This window comes from Rattus rattus, chromosome 2, assembly GCF_011064425.1.
Source record: "Rattus rattus isolate New Zealand chromosome 2, Rrattus_CSIRO_v1, whole genome shotgun sequence".
NCBI classification, from domain to species: Eukaryota; Metazoa; Chordata; class Mammalia; order Rodentia; family Muridae; genus Rattus; species Rattus rattus.
Genome location: NC_046155.1, coordinates 176,085,476 through 176,102,251, shown reverse-complemented (window position 1 = coordinate 176,102,251; position 16,776 = coordinate 176,085,476). Strand labels below are relative to the sequence as shown.

Genomic DNA, 16,776 nt, shown 5'->3' with positions numbered 1-16,776 from the left:
TAGGTGTTAGAGCTGTACTGTTTTTTTTTTGGAATATAAGGATTAATATTTATAATGTAGTTAGGATTCATGTTGGTTTAGTAAAATGGCAATAGCAGATTTTCTTTTTAGATCTCCAAAATCTCTTCTTCTGGAAAGTTGCCTAGGTTTTGCAACAAGCTTTCCTTCCCTCCACAAAACAGAATATATTCCTAAATTATTTTGTTCAGTCACATGTAATCTAAAATCAAAACAAGGAGTGTATCCAACAAAATTTAATGCTTACATGTATTCGATTTGGTTTAGAAATACTATTTAGGACAAAGTTATTTTTCATGTAGGAAAAAATTGTATACCAAGAGAGAATTTGATTAAGCAATTAAAGCCAGTCATTCAAACAACAACAACAACAACAACAACAACAACAACAAAAAAACAGTTTCTAGTCTGAAGAGATGGTTCACCTCATTATGCCATGGAATAGTAAGACAGGGAGGCAGATTATTTGCCCAAGGCCAGCCTGGATCATACAGTTGGTTCCAGTATTGACAGATCAAGGAATGTGTAATGATGGCATGCCATATTTTGTGAGGTGGTCACAATTCAGGTTTTTCTGATAATATAACAAATATTCACACACTGAGAGAGAACACTCAATTCCACAACTGCATTTTTAAGACATCTATAGAACAATTGCTATACGTGTTTGGAAAGCGAGACTGTAGAAGTGCAGGAGTCTAGTTGTAACCTCATACTTGTCCCTCAGTCTATGGTATCTAGAATACAAGTTTTATCTCATCGCTTCCCAGGACTTGCTCACCATCTAACACCACTAGAGTGAAGGGTCCCTTCAACACTGGTCACTTCCACACTTCTAAGTTGTCCTCACAATGCTCACTGTTCAGTTAAAGCATTTTTTTTTTTTCTGGCTTAATGATGTGGACAAGTGTTTCTAAGAAGTGATTCATCATGATCAGCATACACCTTGTGACATGATTTTGTGATCCTCTACAGGCACGAGACCTGAATAATTTTAAATGTAAAATTGAAGACTTTATCCACTTTGACTTGAGATTTCTGCAGAGTGATAAATATGGATTTATTTCTATTCTTCCATGTACAGACAATAGCACCAGTTGGTGAAGATACACTACTTTCTTCCTAGAATTATTTTTTCTTTGTAAAGGCAATTGTCTGCAACTGTGCAGTATTATTTCTGAGACTTTAATTTTTTATCCACTAATCAATCTGTCTGTTTCTATACCAACACCGTACATTTTCATTACTCTAGATCTGTAGAACAGTTGAAGTCAGATTGTGAGATCTTAATGTTGTCAATGGGTGATTTAAGCTTTTTAGCAGAATTTCTTTTACAAAAGTGTGTATCCTTGTGTTTGTGCAAACAAAATAAGAATCAAAGCAATTTGATTAATATGTAATATCTTTTATCTCTTATAATTTGTTTTGTATTGAAGTCTATTTTGTCATCTACTGGAATGGCTCCAGAAGCTTGCTCCTTAGATATATTTTTTTATAAAATTTTTTTCCAATTTTTATTCTGAGATAATGTATATATTTGAAGTTGCGGTATATTACTTGTATACAGCAGGATTGATTAGATGAAGAAAAGCATTTGAAAATACCCAATACTACTTCATATAAAATAATGGCAGCCAGTAGAGATATATGAATTGCCTAAATATGATGATTATATTTTATATCACATATATATAGCCAGCAATAATAATTTAGATATTTTTAAAATAGCATTAATTTTTACATCAAATATTCAAGTTGTGAGAATTACAAGACTATGACTGGTGCAGTTAAGTATGAAAAATAAATTGTACTTGAGATAGGTTGTGTATCTAAACTGAGTTTGGAAAAGTGTTGGTAAACAGGGACAAAAGAATTTATTGAGTATGACAATTTTGTACCAAGTCTCACAAAAGACTCCAGTATGGATGGCAGTACATGTAGGAGTATGCTATAGTTGATACACAGCTCTGATGGATTTTTCTGAAAGTAAACATGAGTGAGCATACTAAAGAAATTATTTCTGTCAATGTTTTTGTTTTTATTTGTGATTGTTCACAATATGCAAGATTGTATGAATTTCAGCGATTTCAACAAATGAGTAAATAAAGCATACCATTACTTAGGTATTTTACTTTCAAAAAATGGATATTCATTATTGCCACATATACTGATTTTTTGTGGGTACAGCAAACTTTATTGATGGTATTCAAGAGAGTAGGGATGTCTCCATAGATTTATCGTTATTGTGGGAGACTGGGATGGAAATTTTGAGGGAGATGCTCAGTCATGGGGGCCAAATTGGGATGGGAAATTCTCAGCAACTGAGCGCTTCTCTCTTCTCTCAGTATCCTTCCTGGGCTGGGGTAGGTGGTCAAGGGTTTCTTACTTCTTTGAGCCCATGCAATTCATAAGGCCTAATACCTGCTACTGAAGCCATATTCATTGTCATACCGTGTAATGAGCTTTACAAAGTTGTCATGGAGAGCAATGCCAGCATCAACATCAAAGAGGAAGAGTAAAAGTTTCTGTTGAAGCCACGACAGATAAACTGATCCTCAGTGTAACCCAAAATGCCATTTAATGCTCTCTCAAATGTCTGCTTCACCAGTTTCTGGATATCATCATACTTGGCAGGTTTCACCTTGCCAGGATGACCTTGCACACAGACTTGGCAGGACCAGTGGTTGCAGGGATGATGTTCTGGGCTAAACCATGGCTGTCACACAACAGCATTCCAGGGGACTCATCCAAAGTCTTCTGAGTTATTGTGATAGCATGGACTGTGGTCTTGAGCACTTCCATGATGCCAAAGTTGTCATGGATGAACTTAGCCAGAGGGGCAAATCATTTGGTGGTGCAGGATATATTGTTGACAATATTGAGTGAGTTGTCATATTTCTCTTGGTTCACACATATCACAAACGTCGGGGTATAGGCCGAAGGGGCGGAGATAATGAATGTTTTGGCCTCAACCTTCAAGTGGGCCCAGGCCTTCCATGGTGATAGAAATGCCAGTGACTCATGGCAACTCTACCACCAGCATCAACCCTACTTTGATGATAGCAGGATCTTGCTCATGAAGATGGTGATGACTTTGTGTTGATCACCATCCCACTCTCAGTCTCGGTGTACCATTGAATTTGCAATGGTAGAGTCAGTGAAGCCTTTGTTGATGACAAATATCTCCATTTTGCCAGATGCAGAGAAAACAACCCTGGTAACCAGGCACCCAATACGGTAAAATCTATTCACTCAAACCTTCCTTATCTTTTGTACAGGACTTGCACTGCCCAAGTAAATGTGGCTGTCTCTAAAACAGTGAGGAGCTGAGGGACATAATTTGCATTCTTAGAATTTACCATTTTATTCAATGGAAATCAATTCTTAAATATAATTATTTAGACTAACATTCATAAAACAATTTTATATATATTGAAGGAACTAGTCTTTATGTAATGCAGAGACCATTGAAAAATATTTGAGTTGAAACACATAAGATTTCTGGGTTCATCCTTTATTATAGTTACATCACAGTTTATATGACAAAGAAGAAGGGTTTATATACAATATGAAACTCTTCTCAAACCTTCAAGAATTATATAATCTTGTTAAAAGATTTGAGATATAACAGATGTTATCATTTAAGCAAGACTGTCTGAAAAAATCAGACTCCTAGATCTGGAAATAACAGTGTTTTTTGTGTTATTTTTGCTTGGTGTTATTGTGATACTTGTGTGTATCCATGTTTATAGTGTGTTTGTAGTTGTGGGGTGAAGCCTTTTATGTGTATCCACATCTTTACTTTACAAAAGAAAGTAGTGAAGTGCTTTATAATAAACATGAAATGGTGTGAGATGAATGTATCATGTAAATAGTAGTAAATACGGTAAAAATATCATTTTGGTTGAGAGAGTACACATGCACAATGTCTCATGAAGGGAGAAAAGAGCTGGGTAGTTCAGTATAGATTAGTAATAATATTAATGGAGTGCAGATACCAGAATGCTACATTTTTTGTCAATTATTGCCATAAAAAGAAACTAGAAAATAATGTAATGGTATTTCAAAATAATATTTATTATTAAACACAAAATGAATACTAAGTCTCTAGTGCCAATTTCATTGAACTTTTTTTGGAGAGTTTATCTGCTTACATTTCCAAGTTATCTCCTTCACAGATAGTCTTTTACCAAAGCTTATAGACCATCCCTGCTCCCTGATTATATGAGATGTTCACTGACACTTACTCATTTCCTGCCTCTGCATGGCATACCTTATGTATTTTCTCCCGGGACGAGATCCTCTCCTTCCACTGATCTCTGTTATATATTTCTGCTTAATCCGTGGTTCTTTCATTGTGTATTTCTTTTGTTAGTTTTAAATAGTCTCTGTTGTTCTTCTGTGGGTTGTAGCCATGGCTCCTTCAGCCTTCCCCTATGTCCTTCTAATTAGATATTCATGGTCAATTGATAGTTTCAACTTAAAATTTGCATCTATATTGGTCAGTTCTGACGGGCCTTTCAGAAAGGCAACTGTATCAGGCTCCAGTCTGCAAGGACTTCTTGAAATCAGCAATAGTGTCTGGTTTTGGTGACTTGCGCTGTGGGGCAATTTCGAGGTTGTGCAGTCTTTATATGATGTTTTCATCCAATCCCTCTACTTTTTTATTTCTCTAAGCTTCGCCCACAGGAAGAATCTGAGTTAAATATTTGAGAAGGATGGCGGCCAATACATCTCTCACTTGTTGAGGAATTTCCTTCTGTATTCTTATGAAATTTTCCATTCACATTCTTTAAATACAATCTAGCATTAGGACACCTTATATGAATCGAAGTCTTACATATGAAAATATTGACTTTTAAGTGTGCAATATCCAGTACAAAGCACTAAACTTGTTTGTATCATTTATTACAAAGCTGACTATCATTCCATAAACCAATGATTTGCCTACCTTGTGCTCTCATTTCTGGAGTCAAATCCACTGGAAAAGTTCGCCTATAATACACTTCAATATTCATGCAATATTCATTAAACTCATGATTGCCAATTGTAATGCTTGCTGGTTAAAGTAAGAATAGTGTGGAAAGTTTGATACGAGAAAAGTTTACACATTAGAGCTTGGTGCTGTTTCTTAGTCACTAGTTGTTTCTAGATACAAAGAAGATATTAATAAAACCACACTTCCCCTAGCAGCCACCTGGTACCAATGAAATGGGCAGTAATATTACAGGAAATAAAAGCAATGGAATAGATTTGTCAACATAAGTTTTAAATTGAAAAACATGAGAATCAGGGTGGAAGATCCTTGATTTGATTAAAATATTTACATTACATTACTTTTCAAACTAGTGTTCAATGTTTGGAAAGTAAGTGACAGAACTGAAATTTCCAACCACAGAGTGCAAATGAGAGGTACATTGGTCAGCAATTGTAGAGTCATGTTGCCATCCCACTGGAGGGGGGTGTCCTCTTGGTCCCATGGAGGCTCCGCCAGTGCAGGGTAGAGAGGAATGCTAAGTTTGAGCAGGTTGGGTGAGGGTTATGGATGAATTCTCCCAGAAGAAAGGAAGCAAGGGAATACAGGGGTTTGCTGGAGGAGAATCTGGGGAGGAATAAAATTTATTATATATATAGTACAATAAAAAGAAGGAATAAGGAAAGCACAAGGCATGACATTCTTTCTCTGGATCTTTTTGAACTTAATATTCAATCTTTATCATTTGCCCCATGACATGGATCAGTGAACTACTAGACAATTTTGGTAGTTAGGTCAATATATTTCTGACACATTTCTGTTTTGTTGATTTACTCAAGAAAATGGAAGCAAAAGCATTGTTTGATACTGTGTTCATACCACTTATTGACATAATCAATACGTATAGTCTCTGTGAATCTGGGACTATAACCAGGCCTGCCTATTCCTGTCTTGAATCTTGTGGTATAATGTGTCTATATTGTCTTGCAGTAGCTCTGAATGTACCATTAATTAGTTCTTACTATAAATGTTCTGATACAATCTGCACCAATCATTTCTAATTTTGTCCATATAATAACGGCCAAAACTTGCAACACAGAAACTAGAAAAAAACCCTTCAGGCATTAACAAGCGTGGTGATATCATAGAGCCTAGTAGATAATTCTCCAAGAAGTGTTACCAATCTGTGTTGCATGAGGCTGTGATGCCAGTTGCAGAGCCCCAGGGAAAGTGCCCCAACTTCTTCAGGCTCAGAAGCAATTTGGAATAACAAATGAATCTGAATATTCAACCTCTTCTGTACAGAGGTAATAAAGATGATGAGAAATTTGGTGTGCTCATAATACCAAGGCATTTCACAATCCATACTACAGGGTTAGGCAGGAAAAATATATTTCATTTTGATGGTAGTATTTTCCTCTCGGCTTTTCCTTCTCATATAAATTTCATTGATTCTAGTGCTTTGGAGAAAAATTTGGTGAAGTCAGAAAAGGAGCTTGGATATAAGTTGACACCTTAAATCGCATGGAAACCAGTTCAGTTGCCTACTGGAAAAGATTATTAATGAAACTCTTAATATCCTGTAGGTAATTTGTATTTTCCACTTAATTTCAAACGTCTTTCTTATTTCTTTGAGTGTTCTAGTATAAGATTGAATGAAATTCTTGGGTCTTCTGTCATGTTATTCAGTCTAACACCACTAAACAAGCAATTATTTTACAGATTCCAGTCCTGTTTTCTCGCAATTAATCCGGTGAAAGAGTTTTATTTTCTTCCGGGCTGACTACAAGCTTCACAAACTGAAAAGGAATATCTTGTGGATCTTTCATGGCACTCCTAATAACGGTTTATATTTTTACTGGGCAGTGACTTGTGAGTTTGATCTATAATATTTCATTAGGTTTATCCAGTGCTTGAAAATATGTGGTCATAAATTCTGCTGATAATCTGTACTTCAGTGTTTTGGCTACTCTAGCATAACCTTTGGTTCCAATCAATATTCGGTGCATATAATTATCTGAATGTTTGCACTAATGCATTACTCTTTAAAATTCATTGCCTGTGGTCGTCTTATATAATGCTTCGTCGGTTTGGAAGAAGAGAAGATGTTTACACTCAAATTTGTCAGCAATTCGCCTTGGATAGCACCAACTAACCAGCATATGGTTGTATGTAATGAAAAGGAATAATTTAGGTCATTAGGGCAAGACATCCCAACTGTTTAAAGATAAAATCCGGGCCAGCTAGTTTAACCTTGGCTACGTTGTTCTTCTCCTAATACTGGCTTTTGTCTTTATAAATTTCAGTTTGGCACTCTTTTTGGAGCAAAATCTCTTTCTGATATGTGAAATTAAATGATATGTTTACGTTTCCTGGAATAGTGAACTATCAATAACAGTGGTGCCCCTTATCTGTACTAGAGTTACAATTAGCAATTTGAGGTCATAACATTTGAGAAAAGAGATATAGGGAGATTTTCATTGGATTTTTTGTCATTGTTTAGAAACATGTTTACTCTTTGCATGTCTAAGTTGGTATATCTTTTTGACTCCCTTTATGATATTTATATCTTGTGAGGACTTTATGGTAATCTTAGAAATATATACATATTACGAATAGTGACATCAATTGTTACCTATTTAGTAGTGTGTCTGATGGTTGTTTTAAACACAGCGCTCTGAGACTGCTGCACAGCAGACAGCTTGGTAGCTTCGATGTTTCCTAAAGTTTCACTGAAGAAGTGGTTTGAACACTCTACAGGTTTTGTTCTTAAAATGCTTTTTGTGCTATTAGTATTTCTAATTGACAATTTTGCATGTGGTAATAGAGAATATCATAAAATCAACAGTTTTATAGAGTATAGAACAGAAAACACCACGGGATACAGTTTTCTTTGGTGAAAACTTCTTATTTAATTTTTCCTCTAATTTAATCATTAAACATATAGGCACGTTTTGTTTATTTTTACATTGATCTGGATTGTGATATTAAATGGCAAGGATGACACGAAATATAATCTTTCACAGACATGAAAGCAAAGGTGTGGTATTATTTCCATCTCCCACTGTCTTTCTGGTCACTTTCATTATGAACATATTACGTCAAAAATTTCAACTACCCATACTATAAAGCGCATGAAATACTTTGCAAATACAAATATCAGTGCAATTTACTACTGTTTTCCTAGTTCTCAGTGGGATGCTACTATCATTTTGTTTTAACTCGAAAAGTCACGAAAGATATTTGGTAGAAATTAAATTACAAAGATGAGAAATACCGATATAGAGATAATGCCACACTGATCATACGTTAATAGAGCATGGGTTAATGATACTTGGATGTTGGGGCAAAGCCCTATAATTCTCGCACTCAGTACCTGGCTTTAGTAATGTGTACTGGCACATTTGAAGTGAGTATAGACTGCAGAAAGAGTATCTTCTACAAAACACCCAGATAAAACTGATCATAGCTAGAAGTATATGCTTAGAGCAGAGACTCATATAGCGATCTCACTGAGGAGGCGCAAAGCAGAACTGTGCACATACAAGAAGCGAGATAAGTAGGAGCAAACCTTTGAACTGAGAACAGGATCCCAGTTAGAGGATTAGAGAAAAGATCCGAAGAAATGTGCTGAAGTAATTCACTGTAACCTTATAAAGAGCAACAATGCCAGCCAGCCAGCCCTAGTGGACCAGACACTACTCACTCATACAAGGACTGGTCCTGACTCCCGGCTGCGTAGCTATCGGAGAATGGCCTTGTTGGGGTGCTAATGAAGGAAAGCCATGATCAAGCAGCCGTCATCGCTGAATAGTGAAGGGGAATGTAAAGGAGCCAGAAGCAAAGTGATGGCTTAAAGGGGAACACTGCATTATAGAAGAAGGAGTGGATGAGATACGGATTATGTACAGAGGCGGAGAAAATAACAATACTTTGAGATATTAATGATAGACAATGAAAGAAAAATACATCAGGTGATTTGTGAGTGGGATACTGGAGTTTCATGCGGGTGACCAGAATAAGAGTATGATCAAAAGATAAAACACACTGTAAAAAGAGCAAAATAAAACACTCAGATAGCATTGCCTCTTAAGACCAAAGTAGTCTTTGCTCAAACATATACAACATATGCATATGACATTGTGTATGATTTGCCAAATACATGCTTATAGTTTGAATTTATGTATAGCAACATTTACTTTCACCGGAAGATGAGCGATCTAAAATTACCAAGATAGAGGCGTATGGTGGGATATTGAATATTGGACCCAAATGAGTATACGATTATAAGTATAGGAAAAGTTTTATGGCGACAAAAGACTATTATGCGCATTGAGAAATAAATCATGCTCCTCAGCCCTAACAAATTCAGGTAATTTCACAGACGATATCATAAACTCGACAATAGCTCTCACTAACACACATAATTTTTATAATGCTTATAATTTCACGAATTAAGCTGATCTGAATTACTGTTTTATCCATGTCTCTCTCTTTTGCTTTCTGAGTAGGCACTCAAAACCAGAGATGGAAATTTTCTGCAAGAGTGGGCGTAATGCCATCTTATTATAGAACATACTCACATAAGCTATTTATGTTATATTTATAGAGTTATCATGTCATCGCATCAGAAGTTTCAGCTTATAGCTGTCTCCATACCTTTCAGAGTCCGCTTAGAGTTGAACTTCCAGAGTACAGAATAAGTGCTTCTATTGATTACAATTGAACTCAGTATAAGCATCTGTTGATAAGTTAAATTCTCAGTCCTTCTTTACAGCAAACAACTTAACACCAACATCATGCCTTGTTACATTAGCCTTTGCTAATGGAAGAAATTCGCAGGAGCTCTGAAGATTTACCGTATATGTCTTTGATTATACAAACTTATACTTTAAGCTATTGAGATGGAAAAACTGCACTCCCATATAGCTAAAAGAGATAGGCCTTTACCTAATTATGTCTGCAGTGAAGAGACTATGTGTTCATTTCTGCTTATAAGGACTAAATGGATACTCAAAGGGCTTCCATAATACTTTTTGTAGAGACTTGGACACCTTCTTATTTCACGTGTGAGTTGTCATGAGACAAAGGAATTATTCACATCATTTCTCTTTGGCAGTACTTTTGTAGGTGGCTAAGAAAGGTATTAATGGATGAGATTGGGCTATGTGTACACGTACAATACAATCTATGTATTTCCACATTAGTTACTAACTCTGAAACGTATGGGCCATACTGCTACAGGCATTTGCCTCCAGAATTCTGTACAGATTCCAGAAAAGGAAGAAGAGTAGAGACTCGTGAAGAATTGAGTCTGGCAGAGAAAGTGACTCACATGGTTTTTCTTTTTATTTATGCTGTATGACTGATAAGCAGAGATTGAATCTATGTTGTTCTAAATCTGAAAAATTTTTTACGTCAATGGTGTGTGTTATCTTCATCTTCTCATCTGGGTTAGATAATAATATAAAATGTCAACACACTTATTACTTACCACAATGGTGGTTTATATGTTTAGTTATCATGATAAAACTGTGGAATGAATGAATTTTATTTCATAAACATTTATTCTATAACCCAACTTTTAATTATCTCAAGTATCTTTTTACAGAGGCATGATGACAAAATGCTTAGCTTGGTGTCTGGCGATATTTGCACCAATAGACAGGATGATAACCTCCAATCCAGTCTCCGTGACATTAGCCACTTTATCAAAAACAAGTGTTTGACAATCATTAATTGCTTGGGAGTGCCTCCATTATCATTAGAACCTCTGTCAAAATTTTAATCAGCATACTGCTATAGTTAGTATAAACTATTTTCTTTTAATAATATAACGACGGTTGGGTATCTTTTATGGAATTTATATCTTCGTACTTTTGTGTTTTCATTTGTTTCATCCTTATAAGATACAAAAGTAGGGAATTCTCATGAGTGAACTAGCAAAGTCATAGATGTTCTTGAGTACCTTTATTTTTTTGTATGGCTTCCACACAATTATTTTTCATCATTATAAGATATTTGGTTTGTTGAGATAACACCATTTAGTCTAACTTTGTTTCTGTATAATTGCCTTAAAAATACAACTTATTAGTCTGATATATTTGCAGCAACATTGCTTAGGTATAGTTGATGAGTTTTCGAGAAGTTGGATGCTGCCTCGAACATTTTATGCAGCCAATTTTATACCTTAAATTTACTTTATTTTGATTATCTGTTTCTGAGGAGGAGAGAGGTGATTTCATAGAGTATTTTTTGAGCCTTATCCTGAAAAGGAACATCTATAGATTCTTTGGTGAGATCTTGTGTGCACAAGGAAGACCAAGTAGGCAAAATAAGAAATGTGTTCTAAAGCTAAAGCAGTTATGCATCAAACTTTCTGTTAAATAATAGATGAGTATTTCTGGATTAATGCATAAATGCCTTTTTGAAAAAAATATTAGCCAAATATCTCCTAAATATTTAAAATCTCTCCAAACTTTGAATACACTGATATCAGGACCAAAACTGAATGACAGAAAGGAAGTTATTATAACATGTAAATATGTTTTGTTATATCTTTCTCAAACAGCTATGCTTGCTGTTCCCATTAGCAGTGGATGTACCAGGCTTCCACATTTGCTTATTTGACTCAGTGATGAGAGGAAATGTCATAAGTAATCAACTGTTTGTAGGTAAATATGATTACAAGTTTTTAGTGCATTACAACTCTATGCTGCTCTTTATTGTAGTTCCTTCAGTTTCACGGACCTTTCCATTCCATCTTCAGTGATAATGAACAATTTCCCTATCTCTACCAAATGACCTAAAGGACACATCACTAGCACTAGCAATGGTTTCTTCTACTTTATTAACTGAACTGGATTGGCCTTATCATCTCAGATATTGATGATGGCAATCAATTTTTCTCAGAGTTGAAAAAGATGCCAAACAAGGAAATTTGCTTTGTTTTGTGGGAGCATGATGGCAATCGATGATATTTATTTCTATGGCAAACAGAAATGTATTAGAACCAAATTGTGATGTCATCCACAAATGTTATTTCATTTATGGAACAGACAGTATTTTGAATTGAGCTTCTGAATGTGGGAATCGTTATAGAGGATATGGGTCAACAAATCAGAGTTGGATTTAAGTAAGGAGACTTAAATCATGGAACATTCTATGGGACTCTGACATTTCTACACCACCATGGTGAGAGTTCTGAATTTAAAAATTTGTGGAAACGTGGGAACATCTCAGAAGCAGATTTAAATCTATTAATATCAGAGGGAAGTAATTGTGTAGGATCTGACTGTAAATATTAAGGACTTTACTCCAATGCCTCATTGTTTGGTAGAAATAAAATTTCACATGGTCTTTATTTATTATTGTCATAGCATATACAATGCTGTGTGCTGCCATGCCCTCCATGAAAATAATCTGGAGAGATTGATAAACAGAAATAAGAAATGGGAAAGGAGGTACTATTGCTTGAAGGTAGAGTTTTTTTATTTTTTATTTTTATTGGATATTTTCTGTCTTTACATTTCAAATATTATCCTCTTCTTCACTTCCAAACACTTCCCTGTTTCTATGAAGATGATCCCATTCACCCCTACTCACTCACAGCATCCTGTTATTGCTCAACATTTTCCATCCCATATACAGAATTACTTGATTTTGAGAAGGATCTGATGATCATCTTTATTAACTTGGGTATTTCTTATTTACATTTCCATTGTTATTCCCTTTCCTGGTTTCCAGACCAACATCACCATAACCCCTTCCTCTCCTCTTCTCTATAGGTGTTCCCCTCCCCATCCTCTCCCCATTACCGCCCTCCCCCCAACAATCACGTTCACTTCCGGTCCAGCCTTGGCAGGACCAAGGGCTTCCCCTTACACTGGTGCTCTTCATTGCTACCTATGCAGTTGGAGCCCAGGGTAAGTCCATGTATAGTCTTTGGTAGTGGCTTAGTCCGGGGAAGCTCTGGTTGGTTGGCATTGTGTTCATATGGGGTCTCAAGCCCCTTCAAGCTTTCAGTCCTTTCTCTGATTCCTTCAATGGGGGTACCGTTCTCAGTTCAGTGGTTTGCTGCTGGCATTTGCCTATGTAGTTGCTGTATTCTGGCTGTGTCTCTCAAGAGAGATCTAAATCCGGTTCCTGTCAGCCTGCACTTCTTTGCTTCATCCATCTTTTCTAGTTTGGTGGCTGTATATGTATGGGCCACATGTGGGGCAGGCTCTGAATGGGCGTTTCTTCTGCCTCTGTTCTGAACTTTGCCTCCCTATTCCCTCCCAAGGGTATTCTTGTTCCCCTTTTAAAGGAGTGAAGCCTTCACATGTTGGTCATCCTTCCTGAGTTTCATGTGTTCTGTGTATCTAGGGTAATTCTAGCATTTGGGCTAATAGCCACTTATCAGTGAGTGCATACCATGTATTTCTTTCTGTGATTGGGTTAGCTCACTCAGGATGATATTTTCCAGTTCCAACCATTTGCCTACGAATTTCATAAAGTCATTGTTTTTGATAGCTTAGTAATATTCCATTGTGTAGATATACCATATTTTCTGTATCCACATAGTGGAGCATGTATCTTTGTTATCTGTTGGGGCTCTTTTGAGTATATGCCCAAGAGAGGTATAGCTGGGGCCTCAGGTAGTTCAATGTCCAATTTTCTGAGGAACTTCCAGACTGATTTCCAGAATGGTTCTACCAGTCTGCAATCCCACCAACAATGGAGGAGTGTTCCTCTTTCTCCACATCCTTGCCAGCATTTGTTGTCACCTGAATTTTTGATCTTAGCCATTCTCACTGGTGTGAGGTGAAATCACACGGTTGTTTTGATTTGCATTTCCCTCATGGCTAAAGATGTTGAGCATTTCTTTAGTTGTTTCTCATCCATTCGGCATTCCTCAGCTGTGAATTCTTTGTTTAGCTCTGAACCCCATTCATTAATAAGGCTATTTGTCTTTCTGTTGTCTAACTTCTTGAGTTCTTTGTATATTTTGGATATAAATGCTCTATCAGCTGGTAGGATTGGTAAAGATCTCCAGTCTGTTGATTGCCAGCTTTTGTCCTAACAACAGTGTTCTTTTCCTTGTAGAAGCTTTGAAGCCTTTAAGAGATCCCATTTTGCGATTCTCCTGATCTTAGGCATGAGCCAGTTGGTGTTTTCAGTCTCAGGAAATCATTCCAGTGCTCATGTGTTTGAGATCTCTTCTCCACTTTTTCTTCTTATTAGTCTGAGCGGTATCTGCTCGGATGTGGAGTTCCTCATCGACTTGGACTCTCGACTCTCAGGGAGATAAGCATGGACTCATCTGCAGTATCTTTCTATGTAAGTTGACCTCCAGTTGAACCAGCAACCATTTGCTGGAAAATGCTATCTATTTTCACTGGATGGTTTTAGTTCCTTTGTCAAAGATCAAGTGACCATAGGTGTGTGGTTTCCTTTCTGGGTCTTCACCCTATTCACCACTGATCCATTCGCCTGTCTCTGTAAACTCAATACCACGCAGTAATCACCACATGCTCTAGGTAACACTGCTTGGAGGTCAGGGATGGTGATTCAGCAAGACTATTTATTGCTGAGATATTTTGAAGCTATCCTGATTTTGTTTTTGATTTTGCTTTCCAAATGACATTTGCAAAATTTGTTTCTGTCTGTCTCTATGACATGATGGATCAGAATTTCGATGGTGTTTGCACTGAATCTGTAGCGCTCTTTGGATAAAATGGCCATCTTTACTATAATAACCTGCCAGAATCCAAGAGCATGGAAGATCTTTCCATCTTTCTGAGGTCTTCAATCTTTCTTCAGAGCGTTTTGAAGTGTTGATTATCATACAGATCTTTCGAAATTTGCTTTGGTTAAAAGTCACATCCGAGGTATTTTATATTATTTGGGACTATTATGAAGGTAAGCTATTTCCTCAATTTCCTTTTCCTTCGGCCTGTTTCATCTTTTGTGTAGAGGAAAGGTTACTGATTTGTTTGATCAATGAAATGACCCAGCCACTTTTGCTTCGAAGTATGCGTATCGGTGCTCCTCAGTCGTTCTCTGCGACTTTTGTCACTGAGCATACTAATGCACCATCAACTGCAAAGAGTGATATTTTGACTCCTTTCCGACGAAACATGTATCTGTCACCTCCTCTTTGAAGGTCTGATTGCTCATGGCTAAGACTTTTCGAGAACTATATTGAATAAGTAGGAAGAGGAGAGGGCCTTTGTCTAGTCCCTGATTTTCCAGTGGATTTTCTAGTGTTTCAAGTTTCTCCATTTAGTTTAATAGCGTAGCTAGTGGTTGCTGTATATGGCTTTTTACTCACGTTAGGTATGGGCCTTTGAATTCCTATTCTTCCAGGACTTTTATCATGAAGGGTGTTGAATTTTGTCAAATGCTTTCTCATGTCTTCAATGGAAATGGTCATGTGGTTTTGTTCTTTCAGTTTTTATAATGATCACGCTGATATTTCCTTCAGATATTAAACCATCCCTCGCATGCCTCTGATAAAGCCCATTTGATCATGATGTGAATAGATTGTTTTATGTGCTTGTATCTGCCTACAGAGTTTTATTGAGTATTTCTTACATCATTCATAAGGGAAATTGGTCTGAAGTTCTCTTTCTTTGTTGTTTCGTGTGGTTTGTGTATAAGAGTACTGTATTTGGGAAGGAATTCGTAGTACTCATCTGTTTCAATTTTTGGAATAGCTTGGATAGTATTGGTATGAGGTCTTCTATGAAGGTCTGATAGAATTCTGCACTAAACCCGTCTGGACCTGGGCTCTTTTTGTTGGGAGCCCTTTAATGACTGCTTCTATTTCCTTAGAGTTATGGGTTGTTTAACTGGTTTATCTGTTCTGATTTAACTTCGTACTGGTATTCGTCTAGAAATTGTCCATTTCCTGCAGATTTTCAAGTTTTGTTGAATATAGGTTTTGTAAAGATCCTGATGATTTTTGAATTTCCTCTGAATCTGTAGTTAGGTCTCCCTTTTCATTTCTTGATTTTGCACACCTGAAACACTCTCTTGTGTCCTCTTTTGTTATTCTGGCCAAGGGTTTATCTATCTTGTTGATTTTTCTCAAAGAACCACCCTTTTGGTTCTGTTGATCTTTCTATGGTCCTTTTGTTTTAATCTGATTTCTAGCCTGAGTTTAATTATTTCCTGCCTTCTACCTCCTGTGTATTTGCTTTTTTTGTTCTAGGAGCTTTTAGGTGCCGCTGACATCTTGTTTCTTTCTGCAGGGCACTAGAGCCATGAGTTTTCCTCTAGCACAGCTTTCATTGTGTCCTATTTGGGTATGTTGTACCTTCATTTCCATTAAATTTAAAAAGTCTTTAATTTCTTTCGTTATTTCTTTCCTGACCAGGGTTATCGTTGAGTAGAAACATTGTTCAATTTCCACGATATGTGGGCATTCTTTCCTTATTGTTATTGAAGACCAGCCAGTCGTGGTGTCCTGAGAAAGTTATGGGATTATTTCATCTTCTGTACCTGTTGAGGTTCCCAGCTTAATTCAACAATTATATGGCCACTTGGAGAAAGTACTGCTAGAGGGTTTTGAGAAGAAGGTAAAGCACCTTCGCATTAGGGTAGAACGCTCTATAAATGGTCCGTTCATTTGGCCTGGTGACTTCTTAGTCTGTCTGTTCCTGGTATTTCTAATTTCTGTTTCATGACCGTCCATTGATGAGAGTGGAGTGTTGAAATCTCCTACTATTACTGTGTGAGGTGAAATGTGTGTTTTGAGCTTTAGTAAGGTTTCTTTTATGTATGTAGGTGCCATTGTA

The 16,776-nt window shown here is 36.6% G+C and overlaps 1 pseudogene; it reads right to left on the bottom strand.

Annotated features, from left to right (window-relative positions):
• Positions 1-2,432: 2,432 nt before the first annotated feature.
• Positions 2,433-16,776, bottom strand: part of LOC116893437 — a 17,237-nt pseudogene continuing 2,893 nt past the window's right edge.